Here is a 7,106-nt window from a genome sequence, read left to right as displayed (position 1 = left end):
AGCCACGCCAATCTCAAACTGTTCCTGCTACTGCCATCCGGGAAAGAGTATGGCAGCATAAAAGCCAGGACCAACAGGCTCCGGGACAGCTTCTTCCACGGGGCTACCAGACCGATGCTGATACAATCGTATTTCTGTGTTGTATTGAAAGTCCTGTTGTACATAGTATTTATTACATATTACTATAAGTTGTACATCGCACATTTAGACGGAGACGTATCATAATTTTTTTTTACTCCTCATGTATCTGAAGGACGTAATTAATAAAGTCCACTTAATTCAATTCCACGGAAGAGACTTTGCAGTGTAGCAGTCGAATTACAGACGGGAATCTGTGCAGATGCTGGAAATCCAAACAACATACATAAAATGTTGGAGGAACTTAACAGGCAGGCTGCTTCGTGATCTTGAAAAAGGGTTTTTGCTGAAAAATCGACCGTGTACTTTATTCCATAGATGCTTCTGCACATCTTCTCTTGTAGGAGAGAGAATATGAAGTACTGGATACATAACGTCCCCGGATGGCCTCGAACCACCAACCTTTCGGTTAACAGCCGAACGCGCTCACCGTTTGCGCCACAGAGACGAGTATTTTAAAAAAGTACGAATAAATAACAAATATCAATTGAAATACAATTTCTTGTTATAGCTGCAGAGTGTTTTAAAACACAAAGTTGAATTTTGTTTGTACTCCTAACTATCAAGTCCACTATTTACTCATGCACTGCCTGACTTTACCGTTCCCTCCCACAGGGGAAAGATCAGGGTTTCTTCATCTCATTTTGAACTTAAAGAAACTGAGGGAATCAGGTACAGGTAAAAGTTACAAAAGAGTTTGTGGAAACACGAGGAAATCTGCAGATGCTGGAAATTCAAACAACAACACACACAAAATGCTGGTGGAACACAGCAGGCCAGGTAGCATCTATAGGAAGAAGCGTTGTCGACGTTTTGGAGGCAATTTTAAAATATGGAGAGCATTTTACGACCAGACAGATTGGATCTCGACTTCCAATCCCAGGGAACAAGCGAAGCTTTCGAACTCTTGTTAGCATGCTTCGAATCGTACTTGGAGGAGATTCCGGTTACTGACCCCACCACAAAGCGTGGGGTTCTCCTCTGCAGAGTCAGTGCTATGGACTACTCCAGGATCAGAGACCAAACGGACTACCAGGGTGCGATGGATGCCCTCAAAAGACAGTACCTGCGGCCTTTGAACAGCGTCTACGCAAGACTTCGCTTCGCAGCACGGCGGCAGCGGGCCGGAGAGTCGAGCGCTGAGTTTGTCCGGGCCCTACAGACACTCGTGCGGGCCTGCGGCTGCAGGGGACTGACGGCGGAATAGCATGCGGAGCTCCTGGTACGAGACGCCTTCGTTACGGGCATCAGGCTGTGTACGTGCGCCAGCGGCTGCTGGAACACGCCGATCTTACCTTACAGTCGGCGATCGAGCTGGCCGACACGATGGAGGCCGCTCTGCAAAACGCTGACGTTTTCCGGGCGCGCGATCTTCTGCCGTCCCCGTGGACGCCGCAGACCCCGTAACCCGCCGGCCCCGTGGACGCCGCAGACCCCGCAACCCTCCGGCCCCGTGGACGCCGCAGACCCCGTAACCCGCCGTCCCCGTGGACGCCGCAGACCCCGTAACCCGCCGGCCTCGTGGACGCCGCAGACCCCGTAACCCGCCGGCCCCGTGGACGCCGCAGACCCCGCAACCCTCCGGCCCCTTGGACGCCGCAGACCACGCAACCCGCCGGCGAATCAACCTCGGCTGCTGCCAGTCGCGAGTATATGAAGTAGTCGCAACCCGCCGGCGAATCGTTCTCGGCTACTGCCAGTCGCGAGTCCGCGCAGTGTTAATTCTACGGAATCGAAAAGCATCCCCAAAAAGGCTGCCCGGCCCGAGAAGCTATCTGCTCCAGCTGCGGAACGAAAGACCTCTTCGCCAAGGCCTGTAAGTCAAAACCACGAGCGGGGTCGAGCAGCGCCGCGAGCGAGGCATGGGTGTCACCACCTTCGTCGCTGCCATCTTGCCTGCCCGCCTCTTGCGAGGCATGGGGGCGGCCATCTTTGTCGGCGCCACCTCGCCAGCCTCCGACCCATCGGTGCTTACCGGGCACTAAGGCGTCGTTTCAACTCAGGCCTCAGTGACCCTCGTCCAAAGCGCTCCACTCCAGCTCACAAGGTCAATGATGGGCATCCTGGTGTCCAGCACAGGACCAGCTGCCTGTTTGACTCGGTCAGCACTGAGAATTTTATTCACCCGGACTCAGTGCAACGCTGCGGACTCGTGACACAGCCGGTAAGCCAGAAGCTCACCATAGCTTCTGAATCGCATTCTACAGACATCCTGGGTGGGTGGGTTGTGTAGCGACATTGGTGGTGTAGGACACAGAATATCGGGACTTTGTTTTACTGGTCATGCCACAAATGTGTGCCCCTGTGCTATTGGGGTTCGACCTCCAGTGCCACTTGAAAAGTGTGACAATGAAGTATAACGGGTCCCTCCCTACTATCACTGTCAGAAATCCTCAGTTTTGTGGGACTTCGTCATATACCACGTTACTGACCACACACGCACACCGACACGCATCTCACCCAGCACCATACCAACAGCTGCACTACTGACACCAATTGCAGCCTCTACACCCTCAAGATCACTGCCCCACCGCTCCTCGCCACCCTGACCCCTGATTGTAAACCTGTGGCAACTAAAAGCAGGTGGTACAGCGCAGAGGACAAGGCCTTCATTAAATCGGAGGTGCAGCGGCTGCTCAGAGAGTGGATCATGCAGCCAAGCACAAGTACTTGCGGGGCCAAGGTGGTCGTTTTTCGGACCAGGCAGAATAATAGGATGGTCGTGGACTACAACCAGACCATCAATTGGATCACGCAGCTTGATGCGAACCTCTTACCCCGCATCGCGGATATGGTCAATCAGATAGCTCAGTGCAAGGTGTACTCCACCATAGACCTGAAATCCGCTTACCATTAGCTCCCCATCCGCCGGGAGGACCGCCCCTACACCGCCTTCAAGGCGGGCGGCAGGCTCTGTCACTTCCTGCGCGTGCCCTTCCGAGTCAGGAATGGTGTCTCTGTCTTCCAGACAGAAATGGACCAGATGGTGGACCGGTGCCAACTGAAGGCCACGTTCCCATATCTGGATAACATCACCATCTGCGGTCATGCCTGGCAGGATCACGACAACAACCTCCAAGGATTTTTCCAAGCGGCCACAGCTCTTAACCTTAACTATAACAGGGAAACGTGTGTGTTCGGAACCACCCGACTTACTATCCTTGAGTATGTCGTGGACAACGGGGTCATTCGGCCTGTCCCGGAATGTATGCACACCCTGTTGGAACTCCCTTTTCCCACCACCCTCAGAGCCCTCAAAAGGTGCCTGGGCTTCTTATCCCATTACGCCCAATGGGTCCCTCAATGGGCAGACAAGGCCCGTCCCCTGGTCAAGTCGACGGCATTTCCCCTCTCAGTCGAGGCCCACGCGGCCTTCAACCGCATTAAAGGGGAAAGCAACGATGCATGCGGTGGACGAGACCATTCCCGTCCAAGTAGGGAGTGACGTCTCCTACTTCGCAATGGCTGCTACCCTCAATTAGGCAGGAAGACCAGTAGCATTGTTCTCTCGTACCCTTCAATGCCCTGAAATTCGGCACTCCGCTGTGGAAAAAGAAACCCAGGCCATAGTGGAATCTATTAGGCACTGGAGGCACTATTTCGCCGGCAGAAGGTTCACCTGGCTGACCGACCAGCGCTCAGTTGCGTTCATGTTTAGCAACCATCAGCGGGGCAAAATCAAAGATGATAAAATTTTGAGGTGGAGAATAGAACTCTTCACCTACAACTATGATATCCTGTACCGGCCTGCAAGGCTCAATGAGCCCCTGATGCCCTATCACGGGGAGCGAGTGACAGCGCGCATCTCCACCGTCTATACACCCTCTATGAAAACCTTTGCCACCCGGGGGTCACCCAACTTTACTATTTCGTGAATGCCCGGAACCTGCCTTACTTCCTTCAGTATATAAGGACAATGACCAGGGACTGTCCAGTCTGCACTGAGTGCAAACCTTACCTCTACGGTCCTGAAAAGGTACAATTTGAGCTGCCAGCCCGTTAGTCTTCTGTAATCCGTCATGCGTGGCGCCCGGTGTGGGAGTGTCGTGAGAGTTCTGTGTAGGGCTTGGTGTGCGCGATGTCTCGTGGGTATATACATCGGTGGGTACGGGGTTCAAAGTCACCGTGGAGTGTTCGGGGTAGGGGTCTGGTGCTCCTCCGGGCGCCAGGTCGCGGACGGAGACCGTATCCTCTCTCCCATTAGGTATGACCACGTAGGCATACTTGGGGTTCGCATGAAGTAGGTGAACCCTCTCGACAATCGGGGTGTATTTATTGCTCCTCGCATGTTTTCGGAGCAGCACTGGCCCTGGGGATGTCAGCTAAGCGGGTAGGGTGGTCCCAGTGGCAGACTTCCCGGGAAAAGAAAAGAGTCGCTCATGACGGGTGGCGTTGGTGGATGTACATAACACGGAGCGGATGGAGTGCAGTGCCTCGGAGAGGACCTCCTGCCAGCGAGAGATCGACAATCCCTTTTACCTAAGGGCTAAGAGTGCGGCCCTCCACATAGTGGCATTCTCCCTCTCCACCTGTCCATTCCGCCGCGGATTATAGCTCGTCGTCCTAATAGCAGAAATACCCCTAGGCACCAGGTCCTGGCTCAGCTCGACACTCATAAACGAGGACCCTCTATCACTGTGGATATAGCAGGGATATCCGAACAGAGCGAAGAGCTGGCGCAGGGCTTTTATGAAGGACGTGGCTGTGGTATCAGGGCAGGGAATGGCAAAGGGGAACCGCGAGTACTCATCGAATATGTTGAGAAAGTAGACATTCCGGTCGGTGGAGGGAAGGGGCCCCTTAAATTCGACACTCAGTTGCTCAAAGGGGTGGGTGGCCTTGATAAGTTGTGCCTTTTCAAGATAGTAGAAGTGCGGTTTGCACTCAGCGCAGGCTTGACAGACCCTGGTCATCGTCCTGATTTCCTCAAGGCAGTAAGGCTGGTTCCGGGCTTTCACGAAATGGTAAAGTCGGGTGTCCCCCAGTTGGCAAAGATCTGCATTGAAGGCGTACAACCGACCGAGCTGCGCGCTGGGACACGCTGCCCTTGTCATCATTGAGCCTTCCAGACGGGTACAGGATGTCATAGTTTAAGTTGGAGAGTTCTATTCTCCACCTCAAAATTTTATGATTTTTTGATTTTGCCCCGCTGTTGGTTGCTGAACTTGAAGACTTGAAGGCAATTGAGCGCTGGTCGGTCAGCAAGTTGAATTTTTAGCAGGCGAGATAGTGCCTCCAGTGCCTAATAGCTTCCACTATGGCCTGGGCTTCTTTCTCCACCACGGAGTGCCGAATTTCAGGGCTTTGAAGGGTGCGAGAGAAGAACGCTACCGGCCTTCCTGCCTGATTGAGGGTAGCAGCCAGCGCGTAGTCGGAGGCGTCACTCTCTATTTGGAAGGGAATAGTCTCGTCCACCGCATGCATTGTTGCTTTGGCAATGTCCCCTTTAAGGCGGCTGTAGGCCGCGTGGGCGTCGAATGAGAGGGGAAATGCTGTGGACTTGACCAGGGGCGGGCCCGGTCTGCGTAGTGAGGGATCCATTGGGCGTAATAGGAAAAGAAGCCCTGGCACCGTTTGAGGGCTCTGAGTGTGGTGTTCTCGCCCGAAAAGTGTTTATGGACTCGGCCTGACTGTCGAATAGAAAGTGACCAAACCGGTTTTCTTCCAGAGACCAAAGGCGAGCTGGATGGTGCATTCGCTGGCCGTGAGATAGTCCTTAGTGTACAGGGGAGACAGGAGGAAAGAGGCGATATGAGACATGGGAGTTACCGTGGATAGTCTCAGGGCCAATCTGTCTTACTGAGGTGTTGTATCAGGACCCAAATGCAGGACGCAGGCACTGCAGTGCTAGGAACAGGGCAGGACGAGAGATTGCGAACTAGGATCCTAGAGTGGAACACCCTATCTATCTGTGAGGCAACTTTCAGTGGCCTGCGGACATGCACCTCCAGATACCTCTGCTACTCCACACTACCAAGTATCCTGCTATTTGCTTTCTACTCTGACTTGGAGTTTGTCCTTCCAATGTGTACCACCTAACACTTCTCCGGTTTGAACTCCATCTGCCACTTTTCAGGACACTTCTGCATCCTATCAATGTCTCTCTGCAATCTTCGATAATCCTCTACACTTTACACAACACCACCAATCTTTATGTCATCTACAAACTCGCCGACCCAGCCTTCTACACCCGCATCCCGGTCGTTGATAAAAATCACGAAAGTAGGGGCCCCAGAACCGATCCTCACGGAACGGCGTTCGTCACAACCTTCCAATCCGAATGTATTCGCTCCACCATGACCCTCTGCTTTTTGTAGGCAAACTAATTCTGAATCAATCTGGCCAAACTTCTCAGGATCCCATCCCTTATGACTTTCTGAATAAGCCTACTGCAACCTTATCAAAAGCACTAACTAAAATCCACGTAGATCATATCCATTGCACTACCCTCGTCTAAATGCCTGGTCACATCCTCAGAGAACTCTCATCGGCTTGTTAGACACGATCTGCGCTTCCCAAAGCCACGCTGACTGTCCTTGTAAGGCATTCCTTATAAGGAATTATACCTTATTTCTAACTGCACTGGTTTCCTTTCAGTGACCAAAGGCAAGTTGGATGGTGTGTTCTTTGACCTCAAAATACAGTCCGAAGTGCACATGGTTGACAGAGGTGAAGAGGTCTCTTTCCTATCTTTTTACACTCAATATATAGGATTTCAACTCATTTTGTGACAATGAATTTGTGAGCAATTTGCAGCAGTGGACTTTCACTCTTCCCTTTGACAATATCCTGCAGCTGCACCAATACACACTGGATGCGAGCACCCGCAGGGCTACACACCATACTTGTGTCTCTTTTGTGGCTCCTGCCACAAAAGAGATAGTATCTATCTATCAGGAGATAGTATCCCCTGCCTGTCTCCACTAACTAGTGAGTAAACTGTCACGATCACACTGCCTGGCTTTACC

At 52.5% G+C, this 7,106-nt stretch overlaps 1 non-coding gene across 1 annotated transcript; it reads right to left on the bottom strand.

Moving 5' to 3' along the window:
• Positions 1 to 512: 512 nt before the first annotated feature.
• trnan-guu (transfer RNA asparagine (anticodon GUU)) lies at positions 513 to 586 on the bottom strand. Its single transcript has one exon. It is a non-coding gene; the product is annotated as a tRNA-Asn (tRNA).
• Between the last annotated feature and the right edge of the window lie 6,520 nt (positions 587 to 7,106).

The sequence above is a fragment of the Hypanus sabinus genome, chromosome 31 (genome assembly GCF_030144855.1).
Source record: "Hypanus sabinus isolate sHypSab1 chromosome 31, sHypSab1.hap1, whole genome shotgun sequence".
Taxonomy (NCBI): domain Eukaryota; kingdom Metazoa; phylum Chordata; class Chondrichthyes; order Myliobatiformes; family Dasyatidae; genus Hypanus; species Hypanus sabinus.
Note: the sequence above shows the minus strand (reverse complement) of the source record. Positions and strands in the feature narration are given on the sequence as shown.